A 23,556-nucleotide genomic window follows, 5' to 3' on the forward strand; every position below is an offset into this window, starting at 1 on the left:
AGCGTCTGTCTTTCACAGCCCTCAGCATCTTCCCCACCGTCAGTCTCTTTGCCCTTTGCAATTTTTGCCATCGTCACGCTGTAGTTACTTCTCTAGATCAGTATCTTCAAACTTTGAGCATCTGTGTCTGTTCTCTAGAAATGTGCTTGAGCAATACACGGAGTGGACCCTGTGGGATCTGTGAGAATGTGAGGTCTCTGCCTTAGCCACCTGGTCCCTCTCATCCTCTCCCGACTGGGCATGCCCACCGAGATGCGCTGGGACCACTCTCTCAGTCCCCAGCTTCCTTACCCTCTTCCCAGCCCCTGGCCTTCCTCGTCTGCCACTGGCATCCTCCTCTTGCTCCGTCTTTGCCTCCCTCCTCTCAGACACACTCAACAGGCGTCTGGGGCCAGCCCACCTGTTACTTGTCATGTAGCTGAGCGGAGGGGCCCAGCTTCCCTCTGTGAGAGCCCAAGAAAGGCCTGAACTGCCACTGGCCCCATTTTCAAGATCTGAGAAGCTATAGCCCAAAGCTTTTCCTGTCTCAGTTAATCCCTGGCACTGTGGAAGGTTTGTGCTGTGGCAAGAGAAACAAAAAGCAACTGAAATACTGACCTTGACCAAGGCTGCTGTTTGGGATTCTCCAGGCAAAGAATGATCCTTGGAGCATTTCTGCTGTGAGAAGATGTGCAGATGGGGTAGCTGCTCTCAGGTTCTGCCCTGTGCCCCTCAGACCCTCCCCCATAACCCCAGGGAGGCTCACCCTCAGAACCAGCTTCCCAGGTGGCCCTGTGTCTTTTTTTGTTTTTGTTTATTTGTATCTGTTTTTATTTTTGTCAATAAAATACCTATTTTAAAAATCATACAGAAGAACAGCAGACCCTGTCCCAGCCTCCCCACTTCAATTTCTGCTCTCCAGAGACAGCCTCTTTTCTTGTTTATTTTTTTTAGGTATCTTGCCTGGTATTTACCTCCCATTCTAAATAACATGCTCATACTGCTAGTTCTTGATTTTTCATTTTGAACTGCTTTGGTTGTTGTTTAATTTCTTGCTGTAAGAGGTAGGTATTAACACTCTTACACCCTCTCATAAACTCATGTACTATTTCTCCTTCATCCATCCCTCAATATATCTCCACCTCTCTATTTAGATAAATCACTATCGTTATTTATATTATTATGACTGTGTATATATTATTCATAACTGAGCCAGTTAACATATTTTGATTACATTTCCTTTCTTTTGATTCCCCGGAGTTAGCCATTGCCTCTTTTTTCCAACTAGGTAGCCCTCTATCTTTTGATCTTGCTTATGGTGTGTGTGTTTTGTCATTTTTATTTTTATGTACTCAAATTTTTTAATTTTTTCAGCTTCCGCATTTGAGTCTTAAAAAGGCTAACTCCACTCCATGTTTTCTTTTAGTACTTTCATTTTCTTAATAGACAGACTATTTTTGGAACAGTTTTAGATTTACAGAAAATCTGAGAAGATAGTACAGAATTTCCTCATAACCCACTCCCCCCACACAGTTTCCCCTATTATTAACATCTTACATTAGTATGATACATTTGTTATAATTAATGAACCAACATTGATACATTATTGTTAGCTAAAGTCCATAGTTTATTAGATTTCCTTAGTTTTTACCTAGTGTCCTTTTTCTGTTCCACAGCCCTATCTGGGATACAACACTACGTACAGTGGTCGTACCTCCTTAGGCTCCTCGTGGTTGTGACGGTTTCTCAGACTTTCCTTAATTTTGATGACCTTGATAGTTTTGAAGAGAACTGGTCAGGTATTAGGTAGAATTTTGGAATTTGTCTGATGTTATTCTCAATATAAAACTGGGGTTATGGGTTCTTAGGAGGAAGACCACAGACACAGAGTGCCATTTGTATCACATCATATCAAGGGTACATACTGTCAACATGATTCATGACTGTTGGTGTTGGCCTTGGTCACACCTGGCTGAGAGAATGTTTGGCAGGCGTCTCCACTATAAAGTGACTCTTTTACCCCCTCTCCATACTGTCCACTTTGGGAGGAAGTCACTGTATTGCAGCCCACGCCTAAGGAGGGGGGGTTATGCTTCTTTCACTGAGGGAAAGTGTCTACATACCTTATGTGGAGTTCCTGTGCATGGGAGATTTGGCTCTCCTTCCTCATTTATAAGTTTATTCAGTCACTCAATCATTATCTGTATGGCTGTTTGTTTTATACTTTGGGTTATAATTCAGTGCTACTCTGTTTTGATGCTCAAACTCTTCTGGCTTTGGCCACTGGGAACTCGTTCAGTTGGCTCCTGTGCCCTTTTGACATACCCGCATCGATATTTGTTTTTGGTTTGTTTTTTGCAGGATTTTGTTTTGTTTTAGTGTCTCTTTACTTTCTGGCACTACAACATGCTCCAGGCTCATCTTGGATATTTCCTGCCTCAATCCTAAAATCAGCTATATCTCCAAGGAGCTCTGGTTCCTTTTCTTGGAGAATCATATTAAAAACCAAGATCTGGGTGCTGGGCATGTTTATTGCTCCTGGGGTGTCCTTTCTCCTAGACCCTCTCAGCTGACAGAGGAAAAAAAGTACACGTTTTCATTTTCATATTTAATCTTGGATCCATTTGGAGCTTATCCTGGTATGTTCTGAGGTATGGATCTTGCTTTGCCCTTTTGTATCAGCGTCATTTATTAAGGAATCTATTTTCTCCCCACTGATTTGAGATGCCACCTTTATAATTTACTAAATTTCCATCTGAAACAGAATCTACTTCTGTTCAGTCCATCGGTCTCTTTGTTCATGTACCAGCACCACACTGTTTGAAGTATTAGGACTAATATATCTTAATATCTAGTAGGAATGGTTCCCGCCTTGTTGTCCTTCTTTTTCAAAGTTTTCCTGGCTTGAGAAAAGGATATTTGGAAAAAAATTGTTCAATGCCTAAAATTTTTGCGTCCCTTCTTGATGGGGGAGAAATACCGCAGAGGCACCGTCGATCTGACCACATGAACATTAAGCTAAGACAATTTTACCACAGCCTTTCTGTTCACCCCACAAACAGGGTGGACCGTGAGCCAGGAGGATCCTGATCCCAGTGTTGGAATCCAGGGCTCTAAACGTTGACAGCCCAGCTTCCTATCCTCCTAAAGATCATGTCAAGCAAAATAGGGCGTTTCTAAACTTGAGAGGGAAAGTTTTTTCTTGGCAACCTGTTTTTTGAGAGGACAATGGAGGAGTATACAGCCTATTGTCAAACATCTTTCTTATGGGACATTAGTTTAATGCCCAATACATGTTATTGAACATCCTCAGGTGCTTTCTAGAAACTTGCTGCAGCTTCCAAATACTCAAAGAAAGTGACATTTCCGCTGTTTTCCCAGGGTAGCCGAGGTTCACAGAGGTCTCCTGCTTTCTTCCCTCCTGCTTCCCTGAAGCTGTGTGAGAAAGAAGCAGAAAACAGCCAGCATCCTGTCTGGAGAGCCAGTGGCCTGACGGAGTTTGTAGATACCCCGAACCGAAGCAGCTCATTGTCCCCATCAGCTCCTAAGGGCTCAGTCCCCTTCCAGGCTGCCAACATCCACCCGCATACGTGCGAGGAGGCCGACGTGACATTTCAGTGTCATTATCTGGGAAAAAATGCACGCGGTTCCCATAATTTACGGGTGCAGGCGGGAGAGCTGCCTGGTGCCATGAGCAGAGTCCTGCCTGCAGGGCTGCGTGGGGATGCTTTAGCTGCGTCAGGGGACAGTGGGGGCAAGGTCAGGAGCGCTACCTGGGCCCCACTGTGAGCGGAGGCAGCAGCCCTGAGTGCCTCTGCGTGTCCACCACCCTGCACAGCACTCTGCGGAGCTGGCTCCCTACTCTGTCTCTACGCGCAAGAGAGATCCAGCAGGAAAGGAGGTGTCTCTCCCAGGCTGGGCCAGGAAGGAGCTGCTCGAAACATCCAGATGGTCGCTGAACTGACGGCCGACTCTGTGACCCCCCAACTCTGGGCCCAGCCTGACAGAGACCGAGAGGGGCCTTGTCGGCGGTGGCTAAGTCCTGTTGGTTTTTGTTTTTGTTGTTCAGGTTTTTTTTAACAACTAAATTCCTAACTCCAATTCTCAGCCCTCCCTGTTTTTTGTCACATTTTGTTGGGGGCGAGACCCCTGGTGGCTTTGTGGAGTCTTCCGCGTAAGGCGCTGGGCCCTAGCAGCTGAGCATTTCTCGCTCGTGGCTTTCACACCAGTTCCTGAGCCCCTCCGCCCCCACCGACTCTTGCCAGCCTGCTGGCTCCTTCTTACGGGGGGCCCAGACAGGTCCTGGCCCCCCAGCAAAGAGCTGCTCTGGGAGACCTGACCCCACTCGGCAGGTGGGTGGGCCGGGGCTTTGTAACCAGACCTGGAGGTTGCAGGAGAGATTCAGACGCCTCAGGAGCTGATGTCTGGAGATCAATTAGAGATAATGGCTTTGGGTGCACTCGAAGCAGCATGGCCAAGATTTTTCCTGGTTATGATTGTATTTACCTCATTAATGGGCCTTTTTTTTTGAGGGTGGGAGGGCACAGTGTTGCGATGTGAGTTTGTGCTGGCTGCTTTGTTTTGCTCAGGGTGACCAGGTGTGGACTCCGGTGGGCTGGTAGCTCCCTGACCCCCACTCAGACGGAGGAGACAGAGGCCCACAGCTCCTGCTCACAGCCCACCAGACCCTTGCCCTCCCTGCGACCCTGCGTTTTTTAGTTTTAAAAAAATTTCCTCCTTCATTCATTCAAAAATCATTTAAATTCCTACTATATCCTGGACGCTGTTCTGAGCACTGATACAGCAGCAAATGAGACAGATAAGGAGCCCACTCTCCGGGAGCTCACAGCTGTAGAGATGATAAACAAGTCAATGAGAAAAAAATACACACCGGGGCCCGCCCAGTGGCGGAATGGTTAGGTTTGCACTTTCCACTTCGGCGGCCTGGGGTTGGCCGGTTCGGGTCCTGGGCGTGGACCTACTTACCACTCATCAAGCCATGCTGAGGCGGCGTCCCATATAGAAGAGCTACAACTCTAGAACTATGCTACACAACTATGTACTGGGGCTTTGGGGAGAAAAAAAGAAAAAAATACAGAAAAGTGAGAAGTTTGGGGCAGAGAATTAATAGAGTCAGTTGACAGACTGCTCCTCTGGATCAGAAGGCCTCTCTGAAGAGGTGGTGTCCAAGTCCAGACCTGAATGATAAGACGTGGCCTGCCCTGTGGCCATAAAGGGGAAAGGGCTTTCCAGGTAGAGGAGACAGTGAGTGCAAAGGCCCTGGGATGGGAACAGCAAGGGGACTAGGACAGAGGGAGCGAGGGGGAGATGTGTTTGGGATAAGCTTGAGCAGTCTGCAGAGGACAGCTCTCTTGGGGCCTGCTGGCTGGGTACAGAGTTTGTTATGTGCAGTGTGAAGCCTGGTGGCGCATCTTTCTCTGCCAGAGGAGGACAGGGGTTTACCTGGGGTGACGGCAAGTGGAGGCAAGCCCCCAGTGACTCTGGTTCTAGGTGTGGCCCCGCCCCTGACCAGCCATCTAACTTTCACTTCTCTGTGCTGCAGCTTCCCTGTTACTGGGACAGCAGGTTTGGGCCAGACTTAAGTGGTTTTCAAAGTTTGGTTTTTGACAGAGGAACCCCTTTCTTCAAGGAAACTCTTCTGGGGAGGAAGTCCAGCGTGTCAGGGCTCAGCAGCAGGCAGGCATGTCTCTGGCAAAGCTGGGAAGGGGGCCCAGAGCTCTGCCCACCGCCCCTTCCCACCAGGCAGCCCCCCTCCACCCTTCTGCAGAACCCCAAGAGCGGGGCCTGGATCGCCCTGAGCTTGGGCTGGGGTGAGTTGGGGAAAGAGGCTCAGCCTGGCCTCAGGCTGGGCGCTCTTCTTCCCCTGCAGTTTCCTCCTTGGTAGAAATGAGTAACAGAGCTCATGCCTTGTCAGCCCCGTGATCATTTTAAGGCATGGATATTTGGAATGGCTTCAAGTGCCTCGAGAAAAAATGGGATAGAAACAGAAGATACTCTTTAACTGGAGTATCGTTGTGGCTCAGGAAGTGCCACGGGCTCACCTGTGCATTAGCCTTGACACCTGTCCCTCCTGCAGAGTCCACAGGGAAGGGAAGTAAATGCTTGTCTTTCCCCAAGCACCACAGGACGCACAATGGGGGCCCAGACACTGCCCCTCTTCTCGGTCTCTTGGAGGAGCCAACACTCTAGAGAAAAGGCCACGAGAGTGGCCTTTGGGAGTGAGTCCTTGCTGTTTAGTCCATCCACAGACAGCAGCCCTCTGAACCAGTCAGGGATGCTTTTGACTACAAGTACAAAAATCAAGCCAACTGTATAGCAAAATGTGAAGTTTTTTACTCCTGAAACAAGAAGAGTGGAGGAGCCACTGTTGGTGCTAATGTCTGCAGTGTTGGGTTGGTGTCTCTGTGATGTTGTTGACCATTTCTTCATGGTTGCAAGTTGGCTGCTGTTGCTCCAACCATCTTGTCCACATTCAAGGTGAGAGGAAGATAGGAAGGGGTGGTGTAAGCTAAGTCTAGCAAAGCAAAAGCTTACCTAGAAATTTACCAAAGGACTTTTGCTGACATCTTGTTGAACAGAGTCACATGGCCACCCCCAGCTGCAAGGGAAGCTGAGAAAGAAAGAATTTCGTTTTCCCACCCTCTGTGGTTGGAGAGGGAAGGGAGAAGTGTTGCGTTTGGGTATGAGGTGAGCCAGTCCACAGTGTCTGCCCCAGCCCTGGGTGCCGTCAGCTGAGCTTGACAATGCCTCTGGGTGTTTAGATGCCAAAGGCTTGAGCAGGGGAAAAGAATTGTAAGGGAAGGAAACAGAAGGGAAGGGGGGAGGGAGAAGAGAGGAGGGAGAGGCAGGGAGGAGAGCGGGAGCAATTGTGGAGCGCCTTCTGTGTGCCCGGTCCCTCGCAGACAACATGGGGAAACTGAGGCTGTTTCAGAGAGAGCGAGTAACTTGTCCAAAGTCATAGTGAGAGGAAGAGCCCAGTTCCCTCCAACAGTGAAGCTGTTATTTCCCCAGGGAAAGGGAGGGAGAAGAGAAAGGAGAAAGAAAGCGGTAGTGAGGGTAGGGACAGGCCAAGGCCCCCAGTGGCACCAGCGCCATCAGCTTCATGGGGTCAGGCCCGGGTCTGCTTATTTCACTGCCACGGTCCCTGCACCTAGTAGAGGCTCCATAAATGTTTGTGGACTGACGTCTGTACTGTTAACTACTGATTCTTCACGTCCTCCTGGTCAGGAGCGATGACTAAGGTTTGGGCAGGTGCTCTGTGCCGGGCACCGGTCCAGCCGCTGCAGGCATCACTGCATTTAGGCCTCAGGCAGCCTTCTGATCAGAAATAAGTCTGTGTTGTTGTTCCCCCACTGTAGACACCGAAAACCAAGGCTTGGAGAGCCTGAGGTCATACCGAGGAAGGGCCTGAATGCAAACAAAACACATCCCCCGTCCCCTGCTCCCCTGCTGTACCCTGGCCCTTCATGCGGACCACCCCACCCACAACTCCAGCCACCAGAAAGGTCTCCAGGCAGTAGCTCTGGCCTCAGCACCCTTGGCTGTTACCACAGCCCCTGCCCCCAACCTGCGGGCTCTGTCATGGAGGAATTTAGGACCGAAATGGGAAGTGCTACCTGCCCCTTTTTCTTAGTAACCTGCCCATTTCCCAGCAAGTCTTCCTTGGAGCAGGGCAAGTTAGCGTCTTATGGCTTCTCCTCCAGTCACCTGCTGAGGAGGCAGCTAGAGTCTCTTCCCTGAGGACTTCCCAGGCCCAGCCTCCCTCTGGGGCTGCGTGGAGAAGCCCTGGGGTCTGGCCAGTGGCTGAATGCCTCCCAGCAGCCCCAGCCCATGCCCAGTTCCCAGCCCGAGGGAAACCTTTGGCCGCACTCTGGGCCTAGACCCGCTCTGGCGGGTTCCTCTTTCTGGTCTGCTGGAGGTCGGTGGAGCGCAGCCACGCGGTCCGGCTCAGTGGTCCCACCTTAGCAGGGCCACCACGCACTCTGGAGACCAGCACACCCTGATTCAAACCCCAGCACGGCCTCTGGCTTCTAGCTCTGCGACTGTGGGCATGTCCCCTGGTCTCTGAGCACCAGTTTCCTCGCTGTCGGGTGACTGGATGAGTCATTTAATCTTCCTCCTAGAGCCCCTACTCTTCGTGTGCAAAATGGCAGTTAGTATCAACCTTGTTATTTGGCTGACCGAATAAGGTAACACACACTACCACCCCACATGGGTGCCTGGTGTACAGCGAGTGGCAGTAATTGATTACACCAAGCTCTGGGCTGCTCAGCCACGGTAACTGGCCTCGGCTTTTTCCTTTTTCAAACTTTTATTGAAGTATAACACACATACAGAAAAGAGCACATATCGTTAAGTGGACAGCTTAGTAAGTTTTTGCAAACTGGATCCACCTCCTGTGACCAATTCTCAGATCAAGAAACAGAACGTTGTCAGCACCTGAAGACCTTTGTGCCCGCTTCCGGTCACTACCCCCCAGCAAGGGTGACCACTATCCTGAACTCTAATAGCGTAGATTGGTTTTGCCTGTTCCAGAACTTTATATAAATGGAATCATACAGCGTGTGCTCTTCTGCTCACAAGCACAGTTGGTGAGAGTCACCCTGTTGTGGCCTGCACCGCTGGTTTCTTCCTTTCTGCTGCTGAGTAGGATTCCACAGTGGAGGCTGACCGCAGCTATCCCTCTCCCTTGAGGGACACTTGGGTAGTGTCCAGGTTGGGGCTGCTGTGACTAGTGCTGCAAGGACCATGCTAGTGTGTGCTCTTCAGGGGCCTTCCGTGCTCGTTCTTGTTGTGCGCACACCTAGGAGTGAAGTGCCGGGTTGCCGCTGGCCTTGGCTTTTTGGCTGAAACTCTCCAAAGACGCTAGGAAAGAAGGAAGGGAGAAAAGGGAATTACAAAGTGTGGCCAGTGTTGAGGATGGCCTGCTTAATTCAGAGCTCTGTTGCAGACCTCAGCTGCGCTAGGCAGTGGGCAGGACAGGGTCTGAGTGATGCAGTCATGGGTCCCTACTGTGTGCAGGATGCTGCCAGGACTCTGCCACCTAAGAGTCTGTCTCAGCCACTGAGAGCTCCCAGTCGGTTTGGGGAAATGAGGTATAATGCAGGAAACAGAAAGTACCACAGGAGCGGTAAGTGACAGAAGACTAACAGAGACCCGCCACCAGAGCCAGCTGGGTGGCCTGTGAGATTGGCACTCAGAGGGGCCAAGATTTGGCAGGGGTGGAGTGTGTCTTTGTCAATGGCCCAAAGCACCTTTCCACCTATTGGACACCCATGCATCCTTCAATGCCCAACTCAGATGTCACCTCCTCAGTGGAGCCCTCCAGGATCCACTATGTTCTTCTCACATGCTGAGTTCTTCCTTCCTAGCAGGTCCCACAACTGTCAGGTACAAACTGAATATACATCCTGTGACCAGAAACTGTGTGGTCCTATGTTTACTCTCTCTCTCTCCTGCTGGCCTGCAGGCTCCGAGTGGGCAGACTTGTATCTGTGTTGTTCATTGCTGTGTCACCTGTACTCATGGTGCCTGGTGTGTGGTGGGGGGTTGATACATATTTGTAAAAAGAACATGTGCCTGAAAGCATGCATGATCAAAGGCATGGAGGGGGGGGTCACACATGGGTGACTGGGGAACAGAAGAGGGTGAGTCTGTCTGAAGCAGAGTTCACAGTTTGGAACACAAGGATATGAGGCTAGCAGGGCTGTGGAAGGCCTTGAACACCAAGCCAGAGAGCTGTAACTTGATTCTGCCAGCAACTGGGAGCCATTGAAGGTTTTGGAGTAAGAGAGTGACATGAACAGAGATTACTGATGACATTTTAAAGCAACATATTTCTGAAAAGGAGATTGATGAAACTGTAATTTTTACCTTTTGTTGTGGTTGTTAGGAACGTGTATTTCAACAAGTCAGGCTCTTTTAGTTTTATTCATCATGGGAAATTTATCTAAATAGAGAAGAAATGGGGGCCGGCCCGGTGGCGCAATTGGTTAAGTGTGTGCACTCTGCTGCAGTGGCCCGGGGTTTGCCGGTTCGGATCCTGGGCGTGCCCTGACACACTGCTTGGCAAGCCATGCTGTGGCAGCATCACATATAAAGTGGAGGAAGATGGGCACATATGTTAGCCCAGGGCCAGTCTTCCTCAGCAAAAAAAGAGGAGGATCGGCAGATGTTAGCACAGGGCTGATCTTCCTCACCAAAAAAAAAAAAAGAGAAGAAATGAGGAAACGGCATTGGACAGTTTCTCCCAGATTTCAGCAAAGGTGTCAAACTGACTGTGAGGTTGCAGCCAGCTGTGTAAAAACTGGCACAGGCGAGGAATAGATGGAGAAGCTGAGCTGCTCCCCAACCCGCAGATAAAGTATTTTGAATTTAAAAAAAATTTTTTTTTTTATATAATTTTATTTATTTTTTTCCCCCCAAAGCCCCAGTAGACAGCTGCATGTCACAGCTGCTGCACGTGGGACGCGGCCCCAGCATGGCCGGAGAAGCAGTACGTCAGTGCATGCCCGGGATCCGGGCCCGTGCCCTGGGCCGCCAGCATCAGAACGCGAGCACTTAACCGCTAAGCCACGGGGCGGGCCCTAGATCAAGTATTTTGAAATCGGGCAGGTGTGAAGCTCTTGGAGCTGTTAGCCGTGCTCCTCTTCCTGCCGGGATGCCCTCCCCACTTGCCACCTGTCGCCTTCCTCCTGCCTTCTTTGGTTCAGAGTAGATGTCACCTCTTCCAGGAACCATCCCCCCCTCCCCCCAGACCCTCAGGCAGAAAGGTCCCTCCATTCCCCATAATCGTGCTGCATCTAGAGTGCCTCTGCTGCAGGTTTAATGGGGTTTAATTGTCTTCGTTATGCTGGAGGCAGGGACAGTTCATAGGGGGCAGAGTGAGTGCTAGCCCTACCAGATATGAAAATATATTCTAGGGCCGGCCCCATGGCTTGGCGGTTGGGTGCCGGCGCTCCGCTGCTAGCGGCCTGCGTGCGGATCCCGGGCGCGCACTGACGCACCGCTTCTCCGGCCATGCTGAGGCCCCGTCCCACATACAGCAACTAGAAGGATGTGCAGCTGTGACATACAACTATCTACTGGGGCTTTGGGGGGAAAATAAATAAATTAATTAAATTAAAAAAAAAAAAGAAAATATATTCTAGAGCTATAATATTGGGACAGGAATAGACAGATCAATAGAATAGAATAGACAATTCCAAAAATAATGGAAAATCAGTGTACTATAAAGATAGCATTTCCAATCAGTGGATGAAGATGAGTTATTTAAAAGATGGTATTCGGACAGCTTGGATAGCCATTAAAAAAATAAGCTAGATTCTCACTTCACTACTTAGGCGGAGATAAATTACAGATGGAATCAAGATTTAAATGTAATGAAGCTGTTATTGCTCTAGAAGAAAATATGGGTGAATTACTTTCATAATCTTAGAGTGGAAAAAACCTTTGTTTTGACCTGAAACTCTAAAACCGTAAAGAAAAAAAATTAATGGGATGATATAAAAATGTAAAATAACCACATGGCCAAAAAAAAAATCCCATCATAAACAAAATAAAAAGACAACAAAAGGAAAACCTGTATGCAAAATATATGACAAAAAATGCTTTTCCTTCACTTCCAAAGAGTTCTCACAAAAAAAAAAAAAAAAACCACCAACCCAAATAAAGAAATGGGCAAAGGATATGAACAGGTTGTTCTAAAAAAAAAAAAAAAAGAAAAGAAATACAAGTGGCCAATAAATACATGATACACAAAAATATATGCTCATATTCCCAAATGAAGAGGGGCAAAGGAAAAGAAGAGACTCCATGTTTCACCTCTCAGATTGGCAAAGATAAAAGAGGTCTCTAATACTAAGCACTGACAAGTGTGTAGCAAAATGAGAACTGCCACATATATTTCTGGTAGCAAAGTAAATTGGTCCAGCGTTTGTGGAGAGGGGTGTGACCATCGTTGTGAAAATTCAGAATCCTGATGATGATGATAAAAGCCACCATTTACCACGTCCTCCCTCTGGGGAAAAGATCAAGCTGTCTTGTATGACCTAACCTCGGAAGTCATACACCCTCATTTCCACAATATCCCATTGGTTCCACAGCCCTATTTACTGTGACAGGGGACTAGGGCATGATAGCAGGAGGTGAGGATCATCGAGGGCCATCTTGGAGTGGCTACCACAGTTTCTCATTTCAAAGGGGAAATTTTGGTGTCAAATACTACATTAAACCCTCTATCTTATTAGCCTCTTTGTAGATGAGGAAACCGAGGCTTGGTTAGAGAGGTAAGGGTGGTGCCCAAGGTCACTCTCAGAGCCAGAACATGAACCAGTCCCATTGGGCCAGACTCCTTCTATTCTGCCGCCTCACTGGTTTCCTTGCTGCCACTTTTGCTTCCTTATAATCGCATCTCCTCTGATCTAAAAACATAATTCAGATTGCATCATTTCCTTACTCTTAGAACAAAATCCGAAAGGAGTAGAAGGGCACGTGTGTATGGTGATGGGAGGTAATTAGTCTTTAGGTGGTGAACATGATGTATTCTACCTAGAAATTGAAATATAAGGATGTACACCTAAAATTTGTATAATGTTATAAACTGTTACCTCAATTAAAAAAAAAAGAAGAAGAAAATCCACACACTGCACAGTGGTGTGCAAGGCTCTGCTTGCTTGGCCCTGCATGCCCTTTTACCCTTCTCTCCTCCCACCCTCCCCCGGTCCACCTTGCTTTAGCCACACTGGTCACCGTTCTGTTCCCCAAACATGCCAAGCCCCTTCCCACCTTAGGGCCTTTGCACCAGCTGTTCCCTCTTCCTGGAAAACTGTACCTGTAGGTCTTCACCCAGCTGTCAGCTTCCACCATCCCGGGGTCAGGGCACATGCTGGCTTACTCCTGGGAGGGGCTCTCCCTGACCACCCGGCCCAGAGCCCACCCTTGTCTCCACCCTCAATCCCTGCCTCCACTCCACCCCTCACTTCCCCCCAGCCTCTGCCTCTCCTTCACCCCATCTCCACATCTCCTTGTCTCCAGAATCCAACCAAGATTCAAACATTGCATTTAGTTATTTCTCTTTAGTCTCATGATTGAGAACAGTCAAATTAATGACAATGAATCTTTTGAAGAGTTCAGGACAGTTGTGTTGTGGAGAGTCTGTGTTTCTGGATTTCTTGTCTGCCTGTCTCTTCATGATCAGATTCAGGTTAAGCGCATGACATGGGGAGAACACGACATATGCTGTATCCTCTAATTGCATCCCTTCAGGTGGTGAGCACATCGTGTCAGGTGGCCCCACTATGGGGGCTGCTGAATTTGATCACTTGTTTGGGGGTGTCTGCTAGATCTCCATTTTGCGGGTCTATGTTCCCCTCTGTCATTAATAAGTAATTGTAGGGATAAATGGGTTTTTAAATGCTTTGAGATGCTTGAACAGCGTCTGCTCTGGTCACACTAAGATCCTGTTATTCCTAATAATAATAAATCCCTGGTTCCCATGGCCAGGTTCCCACATGTGGAGCGTGCTCATTTCATATAGGAAGCTGCCTGGAGGGGTTTACTGCTTAAGAAGTTCCATAGAGCAAATGCCCCACCAACTGTCTGCTTGCAAAAGCACCCACTATTTGCAGAGCCTGGAGGGGACCTGAAGGCAGTAGTTCCCCCTTAAGCAGCCTTCTCTGCTATGGTCTCCCACCAGACTGGGGCCGGAAGAAGGGACACAATCATTGGGAGAATTAGTGGTCAAGAAACTGTCATGCCATTCCTTGTTGGGACCCGTGCTGTGGCCACTTTAAGGATCGAGGGAGTTGTCCAGAGGCACAAGGACACTGAAAGCAACCTACACACAAGGTTACTCAAGGAGTGGCAGCTCCTGCAGGAATAAGGCTCCAGGAGACTTCTGCAGGCTTCAGCACACGTACGGAAACTTGCCTCATTTGCAGTGCTGCTCAGCAGCCAGATTTCTCCAGGGCTCCCAACTGCTTTCTGTGGGTTGAGTGGGGCTGGGGCTGTTTTATCTCCTGGATGGTAAATGAGTTCACATTTCATGCCTGGAGAAAACCACTGCTCTGCCCTCCTGGGCGGTACTGGCTCTCTGTTATTAGTCAGAAAAGAGGTGGGTTATCTGGGTTCAATTCCACCTTTGAACTTCAGTTGGATTTGGCTTTATATTTCAAGCCTAGATGGCCACCACTGCTGTGAAATAGTGACTCAGGCCAGGAAAAGTTGAAGGTCTCTGGAAATACAGCGGGGAGAGATGGGAAACCCTGGGCCTGAATGATCTCATTTTCAGAGTGTGGAAGGACAGATCCCACGTTGGAAATGCCCACATTTCCCTTGATGAACTGGAGTGGTGGGCCACTAATTAATTCTAAAATGTATTATTGGGCACCAACATGTGTGGACATTCAGGTAATGAAGCCTCGAGACTGTCCTGCATCACAGGGTGAGGTCTCAGAGAGAATCGCATAGAGAAAACTGGGAAGAGTGAATTGGTTTGAAAACACATTTGATTTCCGGGATAAAAGGTGCTAATGAGTAACATGCTTACACCCTCTTTTAAAAAGAAAGTGTGAGTTTTATATTGACAGTAAAATCTTTAGCATGTGTGGAAGGAAGTCTGTGTGCCTGCCGTTAATTTGATGTGTTGTCATCTTTTTATTTTTTTTAACGGGTGAGGACTGAGTTCTGAACCTGTGTGTTGTACTTCCAACTCGCACCTGTAGAGGGAGCCTTGTTTACCTCGGATTGTTCACAATGCAAAGCTTTCAGTGGAAGAAAGAAAAAGGCTTTTTACAGAAAAAAAGTTAGAGGGTTAAAGGCAGTCTGTTTCAAAATTGCAAACAATCACGGTGGCTGTCTCGTTTTCTCTTCTTTGCTGGTTCCAGTATGAATGAGTTGTAGCGTCAAGTCGGTAGAAATTGCCGTTCCTTTTCGGATGCTACCGGAGGAACCAGGAGGTGGGATCGTTATTGGGTTTTGTTTTGTATTTTGGCCATTTCTTCACAGGATTCCGCGAGGGCAGCTCCCCATTCCTATTAAAGCACAAGCTTTTTCTGAAGTCTGATCTGTTGTAACGGATGGTGTGAATTTGGGGAGAGGGGCATGTGGCCCTGACCCATCTTCTCCGTCGGGGTCTAATTCTGCGGGTTGGAGACCAGTGCGTTACGTTTCAGGCTGAATCTGAGGTTGCTCGGAGGTCCAGGGTCTCCCACCCCCTACCCCGAGACGCCCCTTGCCGCCTTCTCCTGCGCCACAGGCGGATGAGGTCTGTCTGCGCGGAGGACGGCGTCTCTGATCCGTGTGGGTCCTCCCCCTCCTGCGATGCTGTGTCTCCGCGGACAGTGCGCGCCCAGGTCTGGGATGGAGCAGCATTCTTGATATTATCCTATTACTTTACAACTGTAGCTAGCGCGCCGTAGGGAGCCTGCCCGTGTGGTCTAGAGGAGCACAATGACCGGGAGGAGGGGTAGGGGGACGGGGAGGGAGCCGGGAGCGAGCCGGCGGCGGGCGCTCGGGATCGCTGAAATGTTTGGGTCGGACAGGTGAGCCCAGCCTGGCTCTTAGGCGCCCGCCCGGGGGAAGGAGGGGAGTAGGGGAGGGTGTAAACTAAGTGGTGGGAAAGAGACAAAGGAAGAGTGAAGAGGCGAGATGGTGCGGAACAGAGGGAGGGAGAGGGAGGGGAGGGGAGAGGGCAGCGAGTGGGCAGCGCGCCGAGGAGCCCGAGCTTGAACTTGATCAAGAAAAGGGGGGCCCTGAGGTGGGGGTGGGGGGCCAGGCAGAGAGTCGGCCACGTGCCTGTTATTCTCAGACCAGGGTCTCGCTCCGACTGCCCGGGAGCCCAGCCCCTTGGCCCAGCAGCCCCTCCCAGCGAGGACCCGCGTCCCTGGGGAACCAGGAGACGCGCGGGGGTCGAGGACTGCCCGAAGGCCCTGGGGAGCCGAGAGTTTCTGATGGTGCCTGAGTCACTTTCTTTGGGCCAAGTCTCTCCTCTCCTGGCCTGAACGCGGAGATCCGGCCGGGTGCCCCCCAGCCCCCACCCCCGGACCCGAAGACTGAGGCCTCTGGGAGCGAGGGCGGGCACAGACCCCACCGCCTTCTTTCCCGGGCTCAGCCCCCGGCAAGGATCGTCCTCGAAGCGCTTCCCCCTTAAGAGCGCTCTCCCCCTGAAGAGCGCACCGCGGCGCGTCCAGCGCGCCCTCATCCCTCCCCCCTACCTGGCCCAGCACCCCCTCCTTCCTCCCTGCCCCCCGCCTCTCCCTCCTTTCTCCTCTCTCTGGGTGCCTCCTTTTCCTCTCTCCCCCTCCCCTCCTGCCCCCACCTCTCTCTTGCCCGCCCCTCCACCTCCTCCTCCTGCTCCTCCTACTCCCCCAGTGTGCGCCCTCCCTGTGCTCCCCTCCCCCCGGCCCCCGCCCCGTGCCCGGTCCCGCCCCCCTCCCCCGCCTCCCTGTGCCCGGTGCCCCCCCCCCCTTCCTCCCTCCCGGCCGCGGCGCCGCCGCCGCTGCCGCCGCCGCTCGCCTGGGCCCTCCCCCTGGCCACCCCCGCCCCCGGGCCGGGCAGTGACGCGCCGCGGCGGTGCCAGCCCCTCTCCCCGGGCGGCCGCGGCGGCAGCAGCAGCAGCAGCTGGAGCTGTGGGGCTGTCACCACCGCCCGCCCTGCTCACTCGCCGAGCCCGACCGCCGTCTTCGCCTCGCCTCCCGCCCAGGTACGGAGTCCGGCCCAGATCCCCGCGATCCGGCCGTTTCCGGGCCCCCGGCCGCCGCCCCCCCTCCTCCTGCCCCTGCCGCCGGCCGTTGAGCTGCGGTTAGGGGGGTGGGGGGCTGAGGGGGTTCCGGGGAGGGGACGCGGGGGAGCTTCCTGCGCCGGGGCTGAGGAGGGGGGCGCGGGGAAGCGGCTGCGCCCTGTGCGGAGTGGGCTGGGGGGGGTGAGTGTGACTGAGGTGGGGGGCAGTGAAGTCTGCACTCTGGGGGCCGCGGGGTGCCCGAGAGGTGTGCCTGGTCCGGAGTGCTGGGGGCCGCTGGGCGCACCCCACTCCCGGGCCGTGCGCGCCGCCGGTCCTGGGGGGCGGTGATTGTGTGCGCCGCGCCGCGGTATTGTGCGGCGGCCACACCGTTTGCAGCGGGCTCGGCACCGCGTCCCGGGGAGGAAGGCGTTCGCGGGCGGCGGGGTGGAGGCCGGGCTCGGGTTGCCGCCACGGCGGCCGCCGAGAGAAGGGAAGTGGACTGTGTTTGGGGATGTGAGGACGGGAAGCGTTGAGTGGCAGGGAGGGGCTCCCTGCCTCGGCGCAGGGAGTTGAGACGAGGTTTGCTGAGTTGAGCCCACTTCGGCAGGCCCCTGTCCCTTCTCCGAGCGGACCGGGTGCCCCTCTCAGGTGTACCGTCGGAGTAAAAGCGGGGGGCGTCGGCGGCCCCTGGCGAAGGGGCATTCCTTAATGAAGAGGACACAGCGGGCGGGGGCAGCTGTCCAGAGTCAGGGCGCGCGCCCGGGTTAAGTTGGATTTACACCTCCGCCTGCCCTCGCCGCTCTCCGCCTAGTCCTCCAGGGCCGGACACTTTGTCGGGGGGGCGGGGTGGGGGTGCGCGATCCGCATTTTTATTCCAGCCGCTGGGGGTCAGAAGTGACCCCCCCCCCTTACTCCCACCTAGAGCTGCGTTGGCCCGAGTCGTGTCGCCCCTACGCGGCCGCGCTTCCTGGGGGAAGTTCTCATTAAGCCTCGCTAATTAGCATTATTCCCGGAGAAAGGTTAAGGTTAGACCGTCCTTTTCCTTATAGGGAGGCCCACCCCCCCCTCCTTCCCATTCCATTCTCCCTCCCTCCTCCCCAAGAGCACAAAAGCACAAAAAGAAAGTATGAAGAGGCGCAGATCAATGGAGAAGCCACAAACCCATTAATTCAAATGGAACCTTTTTTCCCCCCTCTAAAACATTGATTTTTCTTTCTGTCTGCTCTGAGGGGAGATTAATAACCTCCTGATTTCACCTGAAATGCTGTTTGGACTCTGTGATTTCCTCCTCTTTCTGAGAAGGATTGTGGCTTGAAATAGATTCTCCCTTGAGATAAAGCCCTACTTATCCCAGAATCAGCTGGAAACCCCAGCCTGGGCCCCTGGCCTACCAGGTGGGGGGTGTGAGGAGAGGTGTGTGGGGCTCTCACAACTCCTCCGAGGAGAGCCATCTGTGTGATGGGACCAGGGGCCTGGTCTTGCCCCCTACTTCTGGTCTGGTGGGAAAGACCCATTTATGGCCTAGGCCCCAGTGGTAGTTTAGCCCCCAGGAAGTAAATTACTCCTTCATTGGAAAACCATTAGGGCCTAAATGTGTCCTTGAATAATATCAAGCTCCTGTCTACTCCCCACTCAAGCTGGGCTTGTTTTATAGCTAGGGGTTTAAGACGGCACCTCCTCCCACACCCACTGCACCTCGGCTGGGTGGCAGGACCCCATTCAGCACTTTCCTGTGGAACACCGGGAGCAGAGCACCCCAGGGCCTTCCTCCCAGCAGGGAAGGCTGATTTGGGGGAACTTCTGTGGCCTCAGCCACCCTGGGGCCATGTGGAGCTGGACTGCCTCTGAGTTGCTCAAGAACTTTTTTTGTCTTGTCTGGGTCCTTTTCTTGGAAGGAAACTCCTGCAGGGGATCAGTTCAGAGTGGTTCCTCTCCAGCCCTCCTTTTGGCTGGAAGGACTCTGCTGAAGCTCATGTCTCCAGCCTCCCTTTTAAAGAGACCCCTGTTCCCGGCAGGGCCTGGGGTGTCCGTGAGGCCCTCGTGGTGAGGGGTGCTGGGAAGACAGCCAGTTGCCTTTGCTTAGGAAACAAAAGCCCGTTTTACACTCAATGCACTAGTAGGAAGGTGTTGAAAATGCTCACTCCCAGCATCCAGGCGTCCATGGCAGCAAGGACGACAGAGCATCCCCATGTCTATGTGAATATGTTTCTGACAGACGCTGTGTGTGTGTGAGGGGGAGGGGGGGAGAGAGAGAGAGAGAGAGAGAGAGAATACTGCAATGGGGTAGGTGATTGGCTACGTCGATGCCCCCTACTTCACATTTCCCAGAAGAGCTTGTGCTTGTGTGACTAGTAAGCAGAGGAGGTATGTTAGCAGGAGGGAGTGGAACTGTGCAAGGACTGTCCCCAGGAGGCTGGCCTCCTCCCCTGGTGGCCAGGTGGGCTTGGGGTGTAGCATGAAGAAGCAGCCTTGGGACCCCACCGCTCTCAGGGGCTGTGGCTCAGACCACCCTAAGATTTCATTGGTGCATCCCCTTCACAACGGGGATTTGAAGCCTTGTCGCTGTAGATCCTGGGGGGTTTTCGTCTTTTATTAATAAGCCATCTGATGAACTGAAGTGGTTAAGTTGGGGTCACATGTGGTTCAGTACCTTCTTGGCATGCTCAGAAGGCTGTGTGTGTAATGCTTGCTGACATGGAGACAAGGGGAGGAATTGCCTCGCACTGAAGAATTTCCAGGGCCTGGAAGGGGCCTGCAGGTGTTCCAGAAGGAGGTGCTCACTTTCTGCACCGTGGTGCCTGCCTCCTTGGGGTACAGCTGGTGCTGGGACAACTGCCCGAGCCTGGTGGTCTTTCCAGCAGGAGCTTCAGTGTCTCAGCAAACAGACCCGGGGCTGGACAGAGAGGAATCTGTTTCCTGCTTGGCCCAGAAACACCCCCGGCACATCCCTGCCCTTCAGCCCTCGTCGGAAACACACACCCAAGGCTCCTGGTCAGGGCTTACGGCTTACAATTGCTCTAAATTCTCAGCAAATCCTCCTCTTTTTCTTTCTCAAAGCAAGTGGTAGAGATAGAGTTACAGCTCTGTGGAAAGGCCTGGAAAATGTTGCGTGAGGCACGCCCCAGGATCCCTGTCCTGGAGGATGCAAATGGCTGAGCTTCAGAGGCACCAGGAACCCAGTTCCCGAGAAATTGACCCCAGTTGTAAAATAATCAGGTTACTGATAGCACCTGCCCGGAATTACATGCCATGGAGACAGGCGCGTTTCCACCATTTCCCCTCTGGTCTCCCATTTTCTCCTCCTCCTGGACTGGGCAGTGGTTGTTACTAGGTTTTGCCTGCAGAGGAGGAAGGGCCTCAGAACCTGGGTGAAGAGAAAACTGAACCTGCCCGTGAATTTTGGACTGCAGATAAGAGCAGGGAGGGTCTGGTCGGCTCTTCTTCTGCCCGGAGTGAGGGCTCGCAGGTTGGGGTGTGTCCCAGGGGCTGGCTGGGTGCTGCCCGCCTGACCCCCCCCAACTCGTGAGTTCCCTTTTCAGAAGGGCAGTTGGCCCTATCACCCTGTGACCCACAATAGTGGACTTGATCAACAGGTGGGCAAGGCTGCAGGCTTCAGAGTGTCCAAGGGCAGAGGTAAGAGGAGCCAGGGGCAGCTGGCCGGCCAGTCACGTGGGGTCGGGGAAGAGGGGGCCCAGAGGTAATGGATTGCACACACTCTTTTGTTTTCTAATGAAAGTTTCATTGAAGTTTGTTTACAGAAAGAGAGATATTAGTAGACCAAATTCCCTTGAGATTCCAGAAGGGAAAAGCAAGAAATGCCCGACTTGTGACCTCTGGGCGAGCAGGGGGAGTGCCCTAGGTCCATGCAGAGGCCCGAGGCCCTGCCACCGCAAACCTGCCCTGGCCGCCTCCTGCAGGTCCCTCCGGACTTGGGTGTGTTTCCCCCTCTGCACAGTGGTTGATGGGCTCTGCACTGTGTGTGCTGGTAATTGCCTGTGTAATTAGCCAGCTCCTGGAGCCTTGGCTTGGCGTGGCCAGGTGAACTTACAATCGGCCCTCTGCAGCCGGGGGCTCTGCTGTGGCAGGTGGGGTATTGGGAAGGCTTCTCTCCCAGGTCAGCCCTGAAAGTGAGGATGTGGAAGCTGTCTGTGTAAATTTGATCTGGACTTATTTGTTGTTTTGTTTTGTTTTGTTTTTAAGTTAGGTTTAATAGACTTGATTTCTCACTTTTAAAAAATTGCCATAGCAGTCGTGTCAAAATCTTAGATACAGACACTGACCACAAAACGGAGATTCATGTGGCAGAACCCTTCCATCTAGTCAGTAGATAACCTGGAAGCAGGTTCCACAGCCCCATTCTCTCTCAGCACTTCGAAGCAGGTCGGCATTTTTAGCTGGTCTCTTTCCCTGGATAACGAGGTCCTGGAGGAAGGGAACCCTGCCTGAGTCATCTGTGTCGCCAGCATGTAGTAGATGCCCAGTAAATGTGTGTGTGGACTCACTGAAGAGAGTGAGCGAGCGTGTGGGGGTGTGGGTGTAAATATAGCTTCATCTCCCATGAGTTCTCTTTGAGTCTCGTCTTGATTCACTTTGTCATTAAGGAACATGGCTCTTTCGATCAAAGGGAGGAAGTGTGGTGAGGCGGCCCCTTGGTGTGGTGGCCCTGTGATGTGGGCTCTGGGCACAGGCTGCCTGGGTTCCAATCCCAGCTCTGCCACTAGCTACGATGCCCTTGGGCAGCTAAGGCAGGTCTCCAAGGGGCAGGTGCCAGATCTGGAGCTAGGCCTGACAGGATCTAGGCCTGACAGGGATGCCTGCTTTTTTCATGGGGCTGTTGCCAGGAAATCTCATAAAACCCTTGCCCCGAAGCCCCTTGTGTGGGGCCACTGGATGTTCTTCATTATCGGTGATTGTGATGTCAAAGTAAAATTTGGCCCACCTCTTCCCAACAGCACCTATCAGGGCAGGGAGGAGTGGAAGGGGGTCATTTTGGTGGACAGTTAAGTGATCTGAGCTGGAGAAACCCTAGGCGCTGCGAGAAACCCCTGGCAGCTTGCAGGAGGGAGACTGCAAGGCAGCACACTGCCGCTAGCCCGCCAGCCCCCTTCCAGGCTTCAGATGGTCTCCGTTCAAGAACTGTGTGCAATGGGACCGAGTCCTTAATTGTCAAGCTAATGCCACATCCTCATTAAACTCCAGTATCATGCCAGGCAATTCAGCCAGTTGGAGTCTTGCTGGCCTTGTGGGGGGTCCAGAGAACATAGAGCCTGGTCCCCGCTCCTGGAAGGACAAGGTTTTCTGGGGAAAGAGAGGGCAGAGATCCACGGTGTGCAGACATGCTGCAGCTGAGGGGTATGTGCCTGCCTGCCTGCCGGGGCCAGTGGTACAGGCAGAGATTGTGTGAGAGGAACTGCAGAGACTGAGCTGGGGTTGATAGAGAGGGGAGGGCATATGTTAGGAATCTGGATTGCAGAGCCCTGCAGTAGGGTGGGCATTCCAGGTGAGAGGGACAGCTAGAGCAGAGGCTTGGAGGTGGGAGAGAAGCAGGGGGCATCTGGACCTTCAGGATCACACATCTGGCTCTGCCACCTGTTAGTGTGTGACCTTGGGCAAATGCCTTAACCCCTTGGAGCCTCAGTTTTCTCATCTGTGGAGTGGGGCTGATAACTGTACCTGGTGGCCCTGTGGTGGAGGTGGATGGGACGATCCAAGGGGAGCACCTGGTAAACTTTGGCTTCTGTTACTGCTTTAAACTTGGCCGCGTGGGGCTGGAGTGTGGGAGCCTTCCGTGCTGCGTCCAGAGGTTCTGACTTTTTCCTGCTCCTCAGTGACAACCGCATGCCTTTAGTGGAATGCTCCCCAAGCCTTTCTCTGAGCTGAGACAGTCCTGCCCAGGGTTATGTGCGCCTTGGGAGGGGACACTCCCGTGTGGCTTCACTGCCCCCCTGCTCACCTACCCCCGGCCACAGTGGCCTCCTGGCTGCTCCTCAATCCCTGAACTCTCTGCATGTGGACCCCCACACGGCAACCTTCGTCACTTCCCGCAGGCCTGTGCTCAGTTGTTCCCTGACTGGGGAGGCCCTCCTGGCCCACCCTGGCCAACGCAGCCCTGTGGGTCCCTGTCTCTTATTCTGCTTTATTTCATTGTGTAGCCATCATCACCACTGACGTGACATGTTTTTGTGCTGAGTGTCCATCTCCCCAATAGACAGTGAGCCCCAGGAGGGCCAGGACTTTGTCTCGTCCTCCTCCGAGTTTCCCAGCACCTACAGCCGTGCTTGGCTCATAGCAGGTGTTGAATAAATGTTTGTTGAATGAATGGATCAGCATTTTGAATAGCTGGTGCTTCCAGATGTTGATAGAATACTCAGTCTTTTAAACTGTGAGTGTTTCAACAACACCCAAGAGCCAGGAGAGGGCCTTCCTGCTTCAGCCATGACTGAGGTCGGACCCTGAGCACAGTGTCCCCTGGGCAGCCAGAAGGAGCAAGGGGCCCAAGTGAGGAGGCCCCTGTCCTGGCCCCCAGAGTCTGGGTGGGCTCTACACCTCCAAAGGTCCTTCTCCCCCCACCCCACCAACCTCCCCTCTCACTCTCAAGTTCTGTTCTGTTAGCGCAGGGGAGAGTTTAGTTGTCCCTTTGTACCCTTTGTGCAGAGAGAGCCTTTTGGACACGTGTGTGTCACTCTGGGTGTGAGAACACAGTCTGAGTGAATGTGCGTGAGCACGCTTCCACCTGAGGAAGACTGTGGGTGGATGTGCTTGTGTGTAAGGAGGGAGGCAGAGCAAGTGCACGCGTGCATCTGTGGGGAGAGGGCACAAGAGGACACGTGGTCTCC

General features: G+C 52.4%; 1 protein-coding gene across 2 annotated transcripts in view; it reads left to right on the top strand.

The window, feature by feature from the left end:
• Nucleotides 1-23,556, top strand: part of NOL4L (nucleolar protein 4 like) — a 128,008-nt gene that overhangs the window by 72,920 nt on the left and 31,532 nt on the right. Inside the window, exon 1 of one of the 2 annotated variants that reach the window (XM_014796821.2) lies at nt 16,586-16,702. The exons of the other annotated variant lie outside the window; for it this stretch is intronic. The gene's annotated coding sequence lies outside the window, so the exon portion shown is untranslated. Of the gene's footprint in view, nt 1-16,585; nt 16,703-23,556 lie in introns of those variants that run through there. 2 annotated transcript variants of the gene reach the window in all.

This window comes from Ceratotherium simum, chromosome 21 (genome assembly GCF_057802395.1).
Source record: "Ceratotherium simum simum isolate JZ-2026a chromosome 21, ASM5780239v1, whole genome shotgun sequence".
NCBI lineage: Eukaryota > Metazoa > Chordata > Mammalia > Perissodactyla > Rhinocerotidae > Ceratotherium > Ceratotherium simum.